The sequence below is a fragment of the Schistocerca serialis genome, chromosome 1 (assembly GCF_023864345.2).
Source record: "Schistocerca serialis cubense isolate TAMUIC-IGC-003099 chromosome 1, iqSchSeri2.2, whole genome shotgun sequence".
Classification (NCBI taxonomy): Eukaryota; Metazoa; Arthropoda; class Insecta; order Orthoptera; family Acrididae; genus Schistocerca; species Schistocerca serialis.
The window spans coordinates 428,959,751-428,976,746 of NC_064638.1; the positions used below are offsets into that span (position 1 = coordinate 428,959,751).

General features: G+C 42.2%; 1 protein-coding gene across 1 annotated transcript in view; it reads left to right on the forward strand.

Annotated features, from left to right (window-relative positions):
- Window positions 1-16,996, forward strand: part of LOC126472327 (CLIP domain-containing serine protease HP8-like) — a 62,351-nt gene that overhangs the window by 916 nt on the left and 44,439 nt on the right. The gene's annotated exons all lie outside the window — the stretch shown is intronic.

Sequence of the window (16,996 nt, forward strand, 5' to 3'; positions counted from 1 at the left end):
ATGACCTTCTTACGGGAGAAAAATGAACATAGAAAAACATTTGAACTGTAGCTAATTCAGAACTAAATTTTTCTTTAGCTACTATAATACTACAGGCCAGACGCTATTGTACCTTGCAGACGTTGCGACATTTATACTCTTTTTAATCATCATCCGCATAAAACTTAGCTTAACACGGCGCAGGATCTATGCGTAAAATGGAAGTATTACGCAGTACACTTGTGGTTGGTTTCCTCGAGTTCATTTATAAGTGTTCTAGGCAAGCCAACAGTTGACCTCATGCGTGCAATTTCTTACACAATAATTTGTATAATGAACACGAAAAACGCTGCACATGTTAGACATTTAGCAATTTGAACCAAGTCGTCTTTACTGTAACACTGTTTCAAATATATGCCTGAGCTGATGACAGGGACAGATTTGTTGCATCTCCTTCGACTGAAGAGGCTCTAAACATATGATGTTCTTCCTGCTTATGATGCAGGTGATTGCGCATTTTTTTTCCTTTCTATATGTTTTGCATTATATCGAAAGTAAAATAAGGTGCAAAGAACTTTTCTAATAGTGCGAAGAATTCACGAAACTGATTAACACCAGAAAAATGTTGTAGTAACGAAGTTTCCTGCTTGAGAAGAAAAAGGTTATCCATAAGTAAAGTTAACAATCACCATATGAACTACTGACGTCTTTAGCCAGTAAATGCATTCTGCAGCAGTCTGTTATCCATATCCATATCCATATCCACACGGAGGTGGACTGGAATAATGTGGCGATTGGAGTGTTTGACAACGCAGATAAATATTCGTTTTGTATAGCAGGCGCAGAAAAAGATACAGTTTATCTAAGCTGCATATCTTGCCCCCAATCGGTTGGAGTGACAGCTGTCTGCCAGGTTGACGATCGAAGGAACACTCGTGAAATCATTTACCTTTAATCGTTCAGAAGGCTGCTACTGAAATAAGATTGAAGGAAAAGTCTGACTAACACATCTATCCATTATGGATGTGGAACACTACGAGTGTGATGCTAAAGGTTCCCTGAAAGTACTGCAACCTGCCCCTTTTGTTTTGTTCTTAAATTTTTATTGTTTACTAACGGATTAGAATCGCCTAGCGATTCATTATCAACTGTTACATATTTATTGCATGTTTGCAGCACTGTGGGACTCGTGTAGAGTTATTAGTCTCTGTTAGTTTGTTCTTGGTGCACATACTGTTTTGGAAAACATAACGTATGTTTTATAGTGATGTTAATTTTACAGCACTTTACAAATTTAGCCACAGGTAGCAACCTCCACATGCTTTACAAAACATAAATAAACCAAAGATCAAAACCAAATACGCTCAAAGTGCTGTAAACATGCAATAAATAAGTACCATTTGATGTCGAATCGCTGGGCGATTCGAAATCGGTAATGGAAAATAAAAGTTGAATGATAAAACAAAAGGCAACTCGTTGCAGTAATTTTTTGGAACCTGAAATCTAAATAGGCTAATCAATGTAAGTTGAAATCAACCAACGTATAGAAATAATTTCAAAGCTGATACCTAATCAAAACATCCTGTACGAAAACTACCAACTACTAATTTGAAGATGCTGATATTCGCACAGTTTGATGAGTTTTTAGAGCACCGTATTCTTTCTTCCTGTTGTCTTTTTCACCTAAGGTTCTATATGATGCCCTTTGATAGTTCAGAAATGCGAATAAAGTTTTCAGTTATAATGAAGTAGAATGTCTAAATACAGTAAGTAGCTGCAGATGGATAATTAACGCTACAAGGCTGGAAACCAGCGTATCTCATTTAAAATGCATTCGTGAGGTTTCCCATCTGAACTATATGGGAACCCAAAACAGTCTTTAGAATAGAGATATTTATTTTCAGTCTAAGATGTCTATTTGGTGGGCCGCGGACTCGCAGTTTGGCGGACTCTTGTTTTCTACTAAGCATCTTTGTTTCGGCAGACTTGTGAGCCTTCCAGAGAATTGAAAGCATTTACTTTTTAAAGACGCATATAACTTCAGTGTTCAGTATTCAGCGTGAACTCGTAAAACGTAAGTCAACGAGTTAGCGCAGAAGAGTTATACACAGCTGAAATAGTATCATGCGCTACCAGAGTTAACGGTAGACGTCAATTCTGGAGTACCAGTTTCCGTTGCTTGCAGATATGAAGACATTCACACGGAAAAGTAGTGGCGACTGAACCGTTACAGAACAGGATAGCACAAACGATGTGCATTTCTCAACAGCTCTGCTAGGCAACATTTGAATACACAGTGTTCGTTCAATCTGTATAAATATTTCGATAAATCGATCAGAACGTTATCACCAAATATCGCTACGGTTTTTAACCATAATGGCAGCCATATACAAAGGCAAGAGGACACATATTTTATTTCTGTTTAAGTTCTTGCTGCCTTTACATCACTCTCATATAAACATTGAGCTAAAATAATTTGTTTTACATACGTATCAGGATGACAGACGAAAGCGGGAAAATTGCCCGTGAAAAGGCATGCCGCTAAGCTCAAGTTTCAGTTATATTGTACTTGTAGCCTGTAGTAGCACATCACATCAGGATTTTCCTTCACGTCGAGGAAAGACCAGTGATTAAATACGTGGATAATTTGGCTGCTCATCATTTCTATATATTCGCAATTTTACTACCTTAATAAAGACAGAGTGTTCGGGAATTCCCATTAAAAACTTCTAGGACTTGTACAGGAGAGTGCTTACATAATATTTTGAATAGGAAGCCATGTTCGGAAACTTACCGTTTTCGTTCTACGATGGTTTTCATTCAGGTGTTTGACTCATCCACTTCTGCTTGATGAATTGAATTATCCATGATGCAACACAACTATAAGGTAACATTTCGAAAGGAAATATAGCGAAACTTCCATTTATCACTTAAGCACATTTTTTATTAAAACTTAAACATTACGAGTTTACATTATTCGAAAACAAAAACAATCCAGCATACCGTACGTACAGAACGGCACCGATGCGTTACAGCAGCGGCTCGATGTGAAGACCACCAACGTTTTTACAGACATTGTATCTACGAAGCATATTCTGGTAGACACTCTCCATCCCACCAGGTGTCTCTTTAGTTTCTGGGGCAGCGGCCAGAACTCATCCCAGCGGTTCTTCCTCGTTTCTACAGAAGTCTCGCAAATTAAACTTTGCCTACGACGTTAAGTGACACCAAGTGACTGACTGACTGACGTAGTACACGTCATACTGTCTACCATGCTGCATACCACGACAAGAAACTGAGATTTTTCTGCTGCCCTCAGCAGACGTGGACGCGTTACACGTCTGAACTGAAACTGTCGTAGAATGGAAACGGTACCTTTCCGGACATGGATTCTTATTCAAAATACTATGTACTCACTTTCGTCTATAAGTCCTAGATGTTTGTAATGGAAATGTTCGAACACCTTGTATATCTTTCCTTATTCAGATGCAAAGGCTTGTTGACCGGAGTATAAATTCCTCTTGTAATTGATAAGTGTTTCTCTTTCCCACTGCAGTTTGTTGCCGTGTCTGTTAAGAAGCGGACGAATGGCACACTGCACTCCTACCGTGCTGAATGTTTTCATGTAAATGTATATACTGAAAGCCATATAAAAGCAAGTGGTTCAGTTCGCGCGAGAATGCGAGCAGCCGAAGACAGATATCAGAGTAGGTTCGCTTATGTATAACCAATAACGAATGATAGACACGTGAGTGCAACCAAGTTAAAAGCTATTGTTCATTTTTATAAGTAAATGCACTGATAGCCAAGTGCACCTATGTTCGTCAAAATCAGTACAGTCTTTTCAAGATTTTTTAGTATTTTTGCATGCCAACAGCTTCAAGTAATCGTCTCAAGAGGGTTCTGTGGTTTCCGTTCCGTTGGCAGCCGCTATTGTCCCTATTCCTGGTGCATTCACTCTGTACATCTTATGCTTGCACTACGTAAGCTGACCACAAATTTTCTACTGCTTTTATTTCTATACCAAATATCGAAAGTAAGATCAGCGATGTTAATTCTCTGGACTTGCGAAAGAACTTGCCCCCTTCTAACAGACGTGTACCGCAAGTCTCTCGAGGAACGGAAGGTTCCAAATGATTGGAAAAGGGCACGGGTAGTTCCAGTTTTCGAGAAGGGTCGTCGAAAAGATGCGCAAAACTTTAGGCCTATATCTCTGACATCGATCTGTTCTAGAATTTTAAAACATGTTTCTTGCTTGCGTATCATGTCATTTCTGGATACCCAGAATCTGTTCAGTAGGAATCAACATGGATTCCGGAAACAGCGATCGTGTGAGACCCAACTCGCTTTATTTGTTCATGGGACCCAGAAAATATTAAATACAGGCTCCCAGGTAGATACCGTTTTCCTTGACTACCGGAAGGCGTTCGATACAGTTCCGCACTGTCGCCTAATAAACAAAGTAAGAGCCTACGGAATATCAGACCAGCTGTGTGGCTGGATTGAAGAGTTTTTAGCAGACAGAACAAAGCATGTTGTTCTCAATGGAGAGACGTCTGCAGACGTTAAAGTAACCTCTGGCGTGCCACAGGGGAGTGTTATGGGACCATTGCTTTTCACAATATATATAAATGACCTAGTAGATAGTGTCGGAAGTTCCATGCGGCTTTTCGCGGATGATGCTGTAGTATACAGAGAAGTTGCAGCATTAGAAAATTGCAGCAAAATGCAGGAAGATCTGCAGCGGATAGGCACTTGGTGCAGGGAGTGGCAACTGACCCTTAACATAGACAAATGTAATGTATTGCGAATACATAGAAAGAAGGATCCTTTATTGTGTGATTATATGATAGCGGAACAAACATTGGTAGCAGTTACTTAAGTAAAATATCTGGGAGTATGCGTACGGAACGATTTGAAGTGGAATGATCATATAAAATTAATTGTTGGTAAGGCGGGTGCCAGGTTGAGATTCATTGGGAGAGTCCTTAGAAACTGTAGTCCATCAATAAAGGAGGTGGCTTACAAGACACTCGTTCGACCTATACTTGAGTATTGCTCATCAGTGTGGGATCCGTACCAGGTCTGGTTGACAGAGGAGATAGAGAAGATCCAACGAAGAGCTGCGCTTTCGTCTCAGGGTTATTTGGTAAGCGTTATAGCGTTACGGAGATGTTTAGCAAACTCAAGTGGAAGACTCTGCAAGAGAGGTGCTCTGCATCGCGGTGTAGCTTGCTGTCCAGGTTTCGAGAGGGTGCGTTTCTAGATGAGGTATCGAATATATTGCTTCCCCCTGCTTATACTTCCCGAGGAGATCACGAATGTAATATTATAGAGATTCGAGCGCGCACGGAGGCTTTCCGGCAGTCGTTCTTCCCGCGAACCATACGCGAGTGGAACAGGAAAGGGAGGTAATGACAGTGGCACGTTAAGTGCCCTCCGCCACACACCGTTGGGTGGCTTGCGGAGTATAAATGTAGATGCAGATGTTAAAAGGATTATTTTTTCCTGAGCAGGGCGATTGGTATCAGTATTAGAGAATATTGTTGCACATACTGTGATATAGAGCCACATAAATAATTAGATCGTTATAATTGACTAACCTGGCAGTCCTTTATGAAACACTGTATGTTGTATTAACTGAATGAAACATAGTTTTACCATTGTTTCGTAAACTTGATTATGTTTCTTACGTTTATTCAAAGTTACTGGGAACGCTATCTCAATTAATTTGATAAAATACATATGTAACTATGTCAAAACTGTCTACAGGGATAACTTTCATACTTTAAAACAAGAATCGATAGACTAAGAAATTGACGTATTTTCCTTTGCTTGGTTCTCATCCATAGAATCTGTTGTTACTGGGAAATGAGCTTATAACCCGAAACATAGGTCGTACAGTAACAACAAAGTTTGTGAAACAATGCTAAAGAGATTTACGGTTTAGTCAATACAGTAACATAATTTAAATTAGCAGAAATATAGTCAAAAGCAATGGAGATATCCTTTGCTAACTACTAGTACGTGAAGGATGATTTCAATGCACTGAGAGGAAAAAGACACAACAAATAGAAGAAGATTTTACTCTAAACGAAAATAGCACAGCAGCCAATTCCCTGACATGGCACGAGTTTCAAGCATTATTGCTAGATAAATATTTAGCGTTCAAAGGTTATTACTTTAATCACATTCCGACATTCAGTGTCTACGCCTAAAACATTTTAAATGAGCAGCAAACACACAAACAAATTTGAGTCTCATTTCTTCTCACACAGTGAAGCCACATTGGCAGCACTCGGCAGTACACGAGGTGCGACTCAGACTCGGTATCTCCGCTTTAGCAGTCTGTCTGCTTTGTTATCACCGGTGCCTCGCTTCGCAGTTTCCGTTCAGTGCTGTCACATGCTTTCAAAACGCGTTTATCGTGTGTCGTTTCTTGCCTCACACGTATATCCGGGATGTGAGTCTCTTCCACTGAAGTTAACTCACTTTTTACTACACGCTGACAGCCACCATACGATGTAACGCTAAGACAGAAACAATAGCAGTAAATACAGACTGTTACAAAAAGGTACGGCTAAACTTTCAGGAAACATTCCTCACACACAAAGAAAGAAAATATGTTATGTGGACATGTGTCCGGAAACGCTTACTTTCCATGTTAGAGCTCATTTTAATACTTCTCTTCAAATCACATTAATCATGGAATGTAAACACACAGCAACAGAACGTACCAGCGTGACTTCAAACACTTTGTTACAGCAAATGTTCAAAACGTCCTCCGTTAGCGAGGATACATGCAACCACCCTCCGTCGCATGGAATCCAAGATGCGCTGATGCAGCCCTGGAGAATGGCGTATGGTTTCACAGCCGTCCCCAATACGAGCACGAAGAGTCTCTACATTTGATACCCGGGTTTCGTAGACAAGAGCTTTCAAATGCCCCCATAAATGAAAGCCAAGAGGGTTGAGGTCAGGAGAGCGTGGAGGCCATGGAATTGGTCCGCCTCTACCAATCCATCGGTCGCCGAATCTGTTGTTGAGAAGCGTGCGAACACTTCAACTGAAATGTGCAGGAGCTCCATCGTGCATGAACCATATGTTGTGTCGTACTTGTAAAGGCACATGTTCTAGCAGCACAGGTCCAGTATCCCGTATGAAATCATGATAACGTGCTCCATTGAGCGTAGGTGGAAGAACATGGGGACCAATCAAGACTTCACCAACAATGCCTGCCTGTGTTGATGACGTGATTGCACAATTGCGTGCGGATTCTCGTCAGCCCACACATGTTGGTTGTGAAAATTTACAATTTGATCACGTTGGAATGAAGCCTCATCCGTAAAGAGAACATTTGCACTGAAATGAGGATTGACACATTGTTGGATGAGCCATTCGCAGAAGTGTACCCGTGGGGGCCAATCAGATGCTCATAGTGCCTGCACACGCCGTACATGGTACGTAAACAACTGGTTCTCCCTTAGCACTCTCCATACAGTGACGTGGTGAACGTTACCTTGTACAGCAGCAACTTCTCTGACGCTGACATTAGGGTTATCGTCAACTGCACGAAGAATTGCCTCGTCCATTGCAGGTGTCCTCGTCGTTCTAGGTCTTCCCCAGTCGCGAGTCATAGGCTGGAATGTTCCGTGCTCCCTAAGACGCCGATCAATTGCTTCGAACGTCTTCCTGTCGGGACACCTTCGTTCTGGAAATCTGTCTCGGTACAAACGTACCGCGCCACGGCTATTGACCCGTGCTAATCCATACATAAAATGGGCATCTGCCAACTCCACATTTGTAAACATTGCACTGACTGCAAAACACGTTCGTGATGAACACTAACCTGTTGATGCTACGTACTGATGTGCTTGATGCTAGTACTGCAGAGCAATGAGTCGCATGTGAACACAAGCACCGAAGTCAACATTACCTTCCTTCAATGGGGCCAACTGGCGGTGAATCGAGGAAGTACAGTACATACTGACGAAACTAAAATGAGCTCTAACATGGAAATTAAGCGTTTCCGGACACATGTCCACAAAACATCTTTTCTTTATTTGTGTGTGAGTAATGTTTCCTGAAAGTTTGGCCGTACCTTTTTGTAACACCCTGTATAAACTATATTGATAGATGGATAGCTGAAAGTACAATAGTTTAGTGTACCCCGTGTACTGTCTGCTAATCATTTATTGTAAAATATCTCCCTTTGAGGGCCAAAACAAGTCGACTTCACTGCCCGAAAGCATGACACATCTGATACACATCTTGCAGCGCAGAGATGGAATGAAATGTTATATTGGAGCCCCTCCCCCTTTCCAATAAGAAACCTTGGTTGCCATGTAACTGTTTGTAGCGTTGCCCGAGTTCTAGTTATGTCGGAAAGATGATATTGTGGTTGTCAGTTGTAAAGCCAACAAATTTTAGTTTCGTCGTAGTAACAGACTGATCTGTAGCGTAACTTAAATATTTATGTTCGCACCATATTAACTCACTCTGCCATATTTCATGCTCGTTTCGTTGTAAAACTAAAATTGCAAGATAAATTCAGAAAATCTGGGTTTGATATTGGACAAGTGTGTGTAACATGTATGTACTGTGCATAAATGACTAAAAAAAACGCAGGGGGATCCACTACATAACTTTTATCCAGTGATGGGTTTTATAGCTTTCCTATCAGCTAAGAAATATTACACCTTTATCCTTTCATTCGCCCCATGCACAGTAAAATGGAACGGATACAACGTGATTAAAATAAAAGATGCGAAAAATTTATTTCTGTACATGAAGACCGTCTCCGGTTACTCTCGAAGTAGCAACGATATAAGGAATGTCCCCGAAAAAAGGGAAAACCGTCTAGTGATAATGTAACTCTGGGACAAACGGCAACCAATAACTTTATTATGCTTGAAACGCTTATTTATCCAGTAGATAATATTATGAGCTTGTGGACTTTTGACAGCTAGTTAATGAGTACATATTTCACATACACAGTGCAGACTGCCAAAAGACGGTGCAAGCGTCTTTGTTTACAAATGAGCGAAACTTCGACAGGAAGTGCAGTGAGGTTTCGTGATAAATGCGTCAGTGGTGTGTCTCCTGAAGTAGTTTAGATATTCCTGGTACTATCTTTTCACCATTAGGCAGCAAACGCAGAATACAGCAGAACTCGTGTCGCCTTTCTATCACATACAGCTTCGGAAACGGCGTGAAGTTCTTGTACAGACAGACGAGGTGTTAGTTTCTCATTTATCGTAGGTCCAAATATAGTTGAGTTTCCTTGTGACACAGTATCATTTTGTTACGCAGGTACACAGCGTAAATAGTCAAAATACATTATTTAAAAGCATCTGCAATTGTGGTGGAACTGAGGCCCACGAAGATAACTTCAGAAGAACGCGGGGTCCGGGGCTCGATTCTCAGCCAGGTTGGGAATTTTCTCTGCCCGGGGACTGAGTGTGTGTTGTTCGCATCATTTCATGATCATCATCATTCAGGACAGTGGCTAGATTGGACTGTGCAAAAATTGGAGTGCGAAAAGACTGGGAATTTGTACGGTGGCTGATGAGCACTCCACAAACCACAAACCAAACATCATCAGCATAATCATCATCATTCAGAAGAAAGTGCTCGCGCTAATGAATCCTCGTTCTCTTCGCACACGACAAGAACCAGAGCACACGACGACCACCGCACAAAGTAAGGGACTTACTAAGTTTGATAACCACAAATAAAGATATACTAGCTTTTTTAGCAGATTTCATGCACTGTGTACGTAAATTATACCTCAGAGCAAAAACGTTGAATAATGCTATTATCTGGACACGTAGTGTTAAGTTCTTACAACAGAACATAGAAGCAACTCTTGTAGGCTCTAAGAGCACGGAGCATAAGTACACAGCAGATAAAGTCGAGACATATACGCCACTTTATAATAGCAAACTAAGAATTGAAAAGGAGTCAAATAATCCTTAATTTTGTGTAGTAGCACCAACGTTGTGTTAACTTGTAAACATGTGGTGACAAATTGTAAGGTGTGCTGGAATCATTGGCAAGTTTCTCATCTCAAGTGTTTTCGACTCATAACTACACTCATGCTCATAAATTAGGGATAATGCTGATACATGGTGAAACAATGCTCTGGTGGGCGGTTTGCGGGTTTAAATCACCTCGAGGTGTGACCATGCGATGCATTTGACCTAAGGTCGTTGCACGGTGGCGCTGGCAGCAGTCCCCATAGGCAGAGGTGTGTTGGTGCATGTCACAGTAAGGTGCAGCGAGTAAGTGTACAGATATTTTCAGACGTGCTAATGGTGACTGTGTGTTGAAAATAGCTCAAAGAACACACATTGATGACGTTATGAGGGGTGGAATACTAGGACGAGTGGAGGCTGGTCAAACACAGCAGGTCGTAGCAAAGGCCCTCCGTGTGCCACAAAGTGTTATCTCAAGATTATGGCAACGATTACAGCAGACAGGAAACGTGTGCAGGCGCTACAGTACGGGACGTCCACAGTGCACAACACCACAAGAAGACCGATATCTCACCATCAGCGCCCGCAGACGGCCATGGAGTACTGCAGGTAGCCTTGCTCGGGACCTTACCGTAGCCAATGGAACAGTTGTCTGCAGACACACAGTCTACAGACGACTGAACAGACATGGTTTATTCGGTCGGAGACCCGCAAGGTGCATTCCACTGACGCCTGGTCACAAGAGAGCCCGTTAAGGCTCGTGTCAAGAACACAGTACATTGTCATTGGAACAGTGGTCACAGGCTATGTTCACGTACGAGTCCAGGTATAGTCTGAACAGTGATTCTCGCCGGGTTTTCATCTGGCGTGAACGAGGAACCAGATACCAACCCCTTAATGTCCTTGAAAGGGACCTGTATGGAGGTCGTGGTTTGACGGTGTGGGGTGGGATTATGATTGGTGCACGTACACCCCTGCATGTCTTTGAGAGAGGAGCTGTAACAGGTCAGGTGTATCGGGACGTCATTTTGCACCAGTACGTCCACCTTTTCATGGTTTCAGTGGCTCCACCTTCCTCCTGATGGATGATAACGCACAGACCCAACGAGCTGCCATCGTGGAGGAATTCCTTTGAAACAGAAGATATCAGGCGAATGGAGCGGCCTGACTGTTCTCCAGGTCTAAACCCCATCGAGCACGTCTGGGATGCTCTCGGTCGACGTAGCGCTGCACGTCTTCAAATCCCTACGACAGTTCAGGAGCTCCGACAGGCACTGGTGCAAGAATGGGAAACTATACCTCAGCTGCTGCTGGACTACCTGATCCAGAGTATGCCAACCCGTTCTGCGGCCTGTGTACGTGTGCATGGTGATCATATCCCATACAGATGTCGGGGTACATGCGCGGGAGACAGTGGCGTTTTGTAGCACATGTGTTTCGGGACTGTTTTCCCAACTTATCACCAATACCGGGGACTTACAGATCTGTGTCGTGTGCGTTCCCTATGGGCCTATGCTATTAGCGCCATCGGGCATGGGTGTGTGTGTTTGTCCTTAGGATAATTTAGGTCAAGTAGTGTGTAAGCTTAGGGACTGATGACCTTAGCAGTTAAGTCCCATAGGATTTCACACACATTAAACATTATTAGCGCCAGTTTTGTGTAGTGCCATGTTGTGTGGCACCACATTCTGCAATTATCCTTAAATTATGAGCATGGGTGTACATTACACATACAGTGGTAGTTGTTTGTTTGGCGAGGTAGTATATAATCTATGCGATAAGTTCTAGAATGACAAGTTGTCAGCTATAGTTGACTCTTGCAGTCTAGTGACAGTTACATCTAAAGCAACATTTCGACTAACATCTAAATTGTGATAGAGCATCCATTGGCTGATTCATACTGAGTCTTTTAGGAACCATAGCTAGTTCTGCAATTCTCCATTGACATCTAGTCCCACAGGACCCATACAGTGAAGCTGTCATTATACCACTTAGATCATCACTTCTTTCTTGTTCTATGAAGTTAAATTAATAGTTAATTCGAGTAATTATTACTCACCCATGAAGCTTGTAACTCGTTACAGGGTGGCTTTGATAATGTTTTCAATTATACAGGACAATTCGATAAATAATTCAACACTCTCGTGACTAACAGTGAAACTCGAATCTGGAGGTAGGCGTCTCTAACGTTGCAGATTTAAGATTTTAAATTTTGACCAACTCTAAAGCAACTGACAAATAAACGAACTGCTGTGAAGCAGCAGTTACTACTTCTTCCAAGAAAAAGGCTTTTGGTGTGACGTGTATAGTATCACTGATTATGACCGCACCAACTCAAATCGACAATTTCAAGAATAACATGATGTTTTACGTTTTTAATCCATTCATCAACATATTACGTACCTCATGTGATGTAATTCTAATTTAAATTTTGAAAAGTATTTATTGACGCTGAGAAACGGTTATGCACTTAACCAATCCATCGCTTCGCAACTTCCATTTTCATCCTCAGATTCTAGTACGCATAAAGAACAAAACTTTGAAGTAGCAGATTGACTGCACTATACTGTGCTTTCAGTGACAGATTATTACTGCTATATGTGGTACCGTATATGACACGACTCTTGCTGTACCTATAGTTTCTCTTCTTGTTCTTATCGTTTAGTAATTAGTTTTAATGGTTTCCTACGTTTCACAATCAACGTCATCCCGGTGCTAAACTGTTACCTTGAGCTGTCGCGGTAGGCATATATCTGACTTGTAACTTATATACATAGCGAAGAGTTTTTGCAGTTAATTTCACATGTTCTGATATGCAAATGTCCCATCATCAGAAAAGCTCCTTTATGTACAAGAATATAAAACCTCTGGGGAAACTTGAGATTACTTGATGATATAATAGTTCTGTTCTCGAGGATAATGTGGGGAAAAGTCCTCTATATACCTGTCGTAGCACACACTGAAGAACAGCCAAAGTGCATATACTAGTTATGTAGATTCTGACCAGTAACGAGACAATTGACCATCGCAGAATGTATTCAAAATAACCAAAGACAGCCGCAATGCACGCTTCCCCTCTGGTATGGAACGACTGCTGCATACGTGCTAGCATTTCAGTGGAGATTTCCGAGCAGACTGCTGTAATACGTCGTTGCATATTATCGATTGTAGTTAGTATGTAATTTTAGACAGCGTCTTTCAGCTTTCGCCACAGAAAAATGTCTATAGGCGTCAAATCCGTGGACCAGGCCAGTCAAGTTGCAGGTCCACTGCGTCAATTCCAAAGATCCGGAAACAATTCGTGAAGACATGCTGTAGCACTTTGTACACTACGAGCTGAACAGCCATCACGCAGAGGAACGTCGTCTAACATCCGTCGAATATGGTCTGTTAGGAGGCTTCGATAGTTTTTCGCTTTCAATGTTACGTCTATGAAAAGTCGGCCTTTGAGCTCATGGTTCACTATCTCACACCACATGTTTACACTCCATGGACGTTGACGTTCCACCTGACGAAGCCAACGGAAATTGTCAATAAACCAATAGTGTATGTTTCAGCGGTTTAGTTGGCCATAGTTGGTACATATGACTTCATCAGGAAACAAGGTACATGAAACATCTGAAGTATCCTGACGTACAGAAGTTAACACGATTCTCGTAATGGTTTCCATGCAGCTCTTGATAGAGAGCGATGTGATTGGGATGGAACCTATGTATGCATGAGACACTTTGCTGCCTAATGCCACTTCTTCGTCCAATTGCGATGGACCTGACATGTGGATCAACCGCAACAGCCGCAAGAACATTAATTTCCCCCTCTTCTGTCGTCGTTTGTTTACTTCTGTTACGTAGTCTAGGTGTTACACTAGCACTTACACGTAACTAGTTGAAGAAATTGATAAATAATTGACAAGATCGTTGACATTTATTGGGGTATCCTGCTGCATACACCGTACAAGAACGAACTGCATTCTTCCTACACTCTCCACACCCCATGAGCGTGTCGGTTCCTTCTACACTGCTAAATTCCATTGCCACCCTAAGACCCCCTGCTTGGACTGTCACACACCAAGTAAATAGCAAATAGCAAATAGCAATGCACCCAAGGAGTACACTAGCATACTGCAAGCAAACATAACAACATCCTACCTAGCAACTACGCAGTTTGAATGGAACAAAGAAGTATCGGTATTGGAAATTTCCAAAATACGATATCTCATAAATGACTCGCACTAGACGCCTGCAAAAAACCCTACTTTTAGTTTGTTAATGTCAACAGACATTGTTACAATTAAAGAGAGTATTTTTGCCAAAACAACACCTTTCTTATTATTATTACTCTCTGGAGATTTGCTAACAATATGAGCCCTTGACTACCCATCAATTCTGTGAAAACCGCATATCGGTAGCACATTCCATTTCCGCAACATTTGCGGTGCTAGTTTTAGGTTATTCACATTTATATGAAAAATAAATGGAAAGCAGTGTGAAATAACAGCTCACTTTCACTTCTCGCGTCCGAAGCCAGCTTGTACACAATGTGTGTGCGCCAATCATTTTAAAAAGCGTGGTCAAAATTTGCCAAGACTTCGAAAAGCTATGCTATGGAAATTCGGAGCTTCCTTTATGGCTGCTTTTGTGAGCAATGTTTTAAGTTTTTTTCTACAACTCCGTAGAAACCCTCACCGAAAAGCCAGGCTAGTTCTGTACAAAAACCCTAAGAATCAATTTTTATCACACAGGCAGAAAGTTCAAAAGAGAATTACTCTGAAAGTTGTACTGCCTGACCCGCCAGCGTAAGCACGAGCACACAGAAATCATAGATAACCATCGCTCTCGAGTCATTGATGGGCATGTGCGTTATCTCCCCACCCCCCCTTTCCCTCTCTCTCTGTCACACACACACACACACACACACACACACACACACACACACAGTTCGTAAATGGGGTATTACTGGAGAGGAGAAAGTGTGTGTTATTAACCACGCAGGCACAGTCTACTGTGCACTACTACCTGTTGCACAGGCAGCAGTGAGGGTGACAGACACTGACGTAGGGGAGCAGCTGAAGCGTCTAGAGATCGACCTACATATACAGGGTCTTACAAAAAGGTACGGTCAAACATTCAGGAAACATTACTCACACACAAATAAAGAAAAGATGTTTTGTGGACATGTGTCCGGAAACGCTTAATTTCCATGTTAGAGCTCATTTTAGTTTCGTCAGTATGTACTGTACTTCCTCGATTCTCCGCCAGTTGGCCCCATTGAAGGAAGGTAATGTTGACTTCGGTGCTTGTGTTGACATGCGACTCATTGCTCTGCAGTACTAGCATCAAGCACATCAGTACGTAGCATCAACAGGTTAGTGTTCATCACGAACGTGTTTTGCAGCCAGTGCAATGTTTACAAATGTGGAGTTGGCAGATGCCCATTTTATGTATGAATTAGCACGGGTCAATAGCCGTGGCGCGGTAAGTTTGTATCGAGACAGATTTCCAGAACGAAGGTGTCCCGACAGGAAGACGTTCGAAGCAATTGATCGGCGTCTTAGGGAGCACGGAACATTCCAGCCTATGACTCGCGACTGGGGAAGACCTAGAACGACGAGGTCACCTGCAATGGACGAGGCAATTCTTCGTGCAGTTGACGATAACCCTAATGTCAGCGTCAGAGAAGTTGCTGCTGTACAAGGTAACGTTCACCACGTCACTGTATGGAGAGTGCTACGGGAGAACCAGTTGTTTACGTACCATGTACAGCGTGTGCAGGCACTATGAGCATCTGATTGGCCTCCACGGGTACACTTCTGCGAATGGTTCATCCAACAATGTGTCAATCCTCATTTCAGTGCAAATGTTCTCTTTACTGATGAGGTTTCATTCCAACGTGATCAAATTGTAAATTTTCACAATCAACATGTGTGGGCTGACGAGAATCCGCACGCAATTGTGCAATCACGTCATCAACACAGGCAGGCATTGTTGGTGAAGTCTTGATTGGTCCCCATGTTCTTCCACCTACGCTCAATGGAGCACGTTATCATGATTTCATACGGGATACTGGACCTGTGCTGCTAGAACATGTGCCTTTACAAGTACGACACAACATATGGTTCATGCACGATGGAGCTCCTGCACATTTCAGTCGAAGTGTTCGCACGCTTCTCAACAACAGATTCGGCGACCGATGGATTGGTAGAGGCGGACCAATTCCATGGCCTCCACGCTCTCCTGACCTCAACCCTCTTGACTTTCATTTATGGGGGCATTTGAAAGCTCTTGTCTACGCAACCCCGGTACCAAATGTAGAGACTCTTCGTGCTCGTATTGTGGATGGCTGTGATACAATACGCCATTCTCCAGGGCTACATCAGCGCATCAGGGATTCCATGCGACGGAGGGTGGGTGCATGTATCCTCGCTAACGGAGGACGTTTTGAACATTTGCTGTAACAAAGTGTTTGAAGTCACGCTGGTACGTTCTGTTGCTGTGTGTTCCATTCCATGATTAATGTGATTTGAAGAGAAGTAATAAAATGAGCTCTAACATGGAAAGTAAGCGTTTCCGGACACATGTCCACATAACATATTTTCTTTCTTTGTGTGTGAGGAATGTTTCCTGAAAGTTTGGCCGTACCTTTTTGTAACATCCTGTATGCAACTGTTGCGAAGCAAACAGGTAAACAAAGGATTTGAAACAATGGTGTTCAACAGACAACAGCTAGTATTCTGTTCTGCAAAATTCACGTCGTAAGTAACCAATAAGTAGGCCCATGAATTCTACCGTTGGCCACACCTCGACGTTGTCGGAACCCATATTGACATCGTTTAAGAATTAATCATGTTACAACCACAGAGAAGAATTTCCCGCATCCATCGGTGACAGTACTCGAGAAATACAAATTTTCCATACGAGGATGGTAAAAGGGATCGAAACGGAAAAGTTTTCACAGTACAATACAACGAAAAACCTAGAATCAAAAGATAAATGGTTTCTCAACGGCGTCTTTCAGTTGGGTGAATTTTTTTGAGTGGCGAA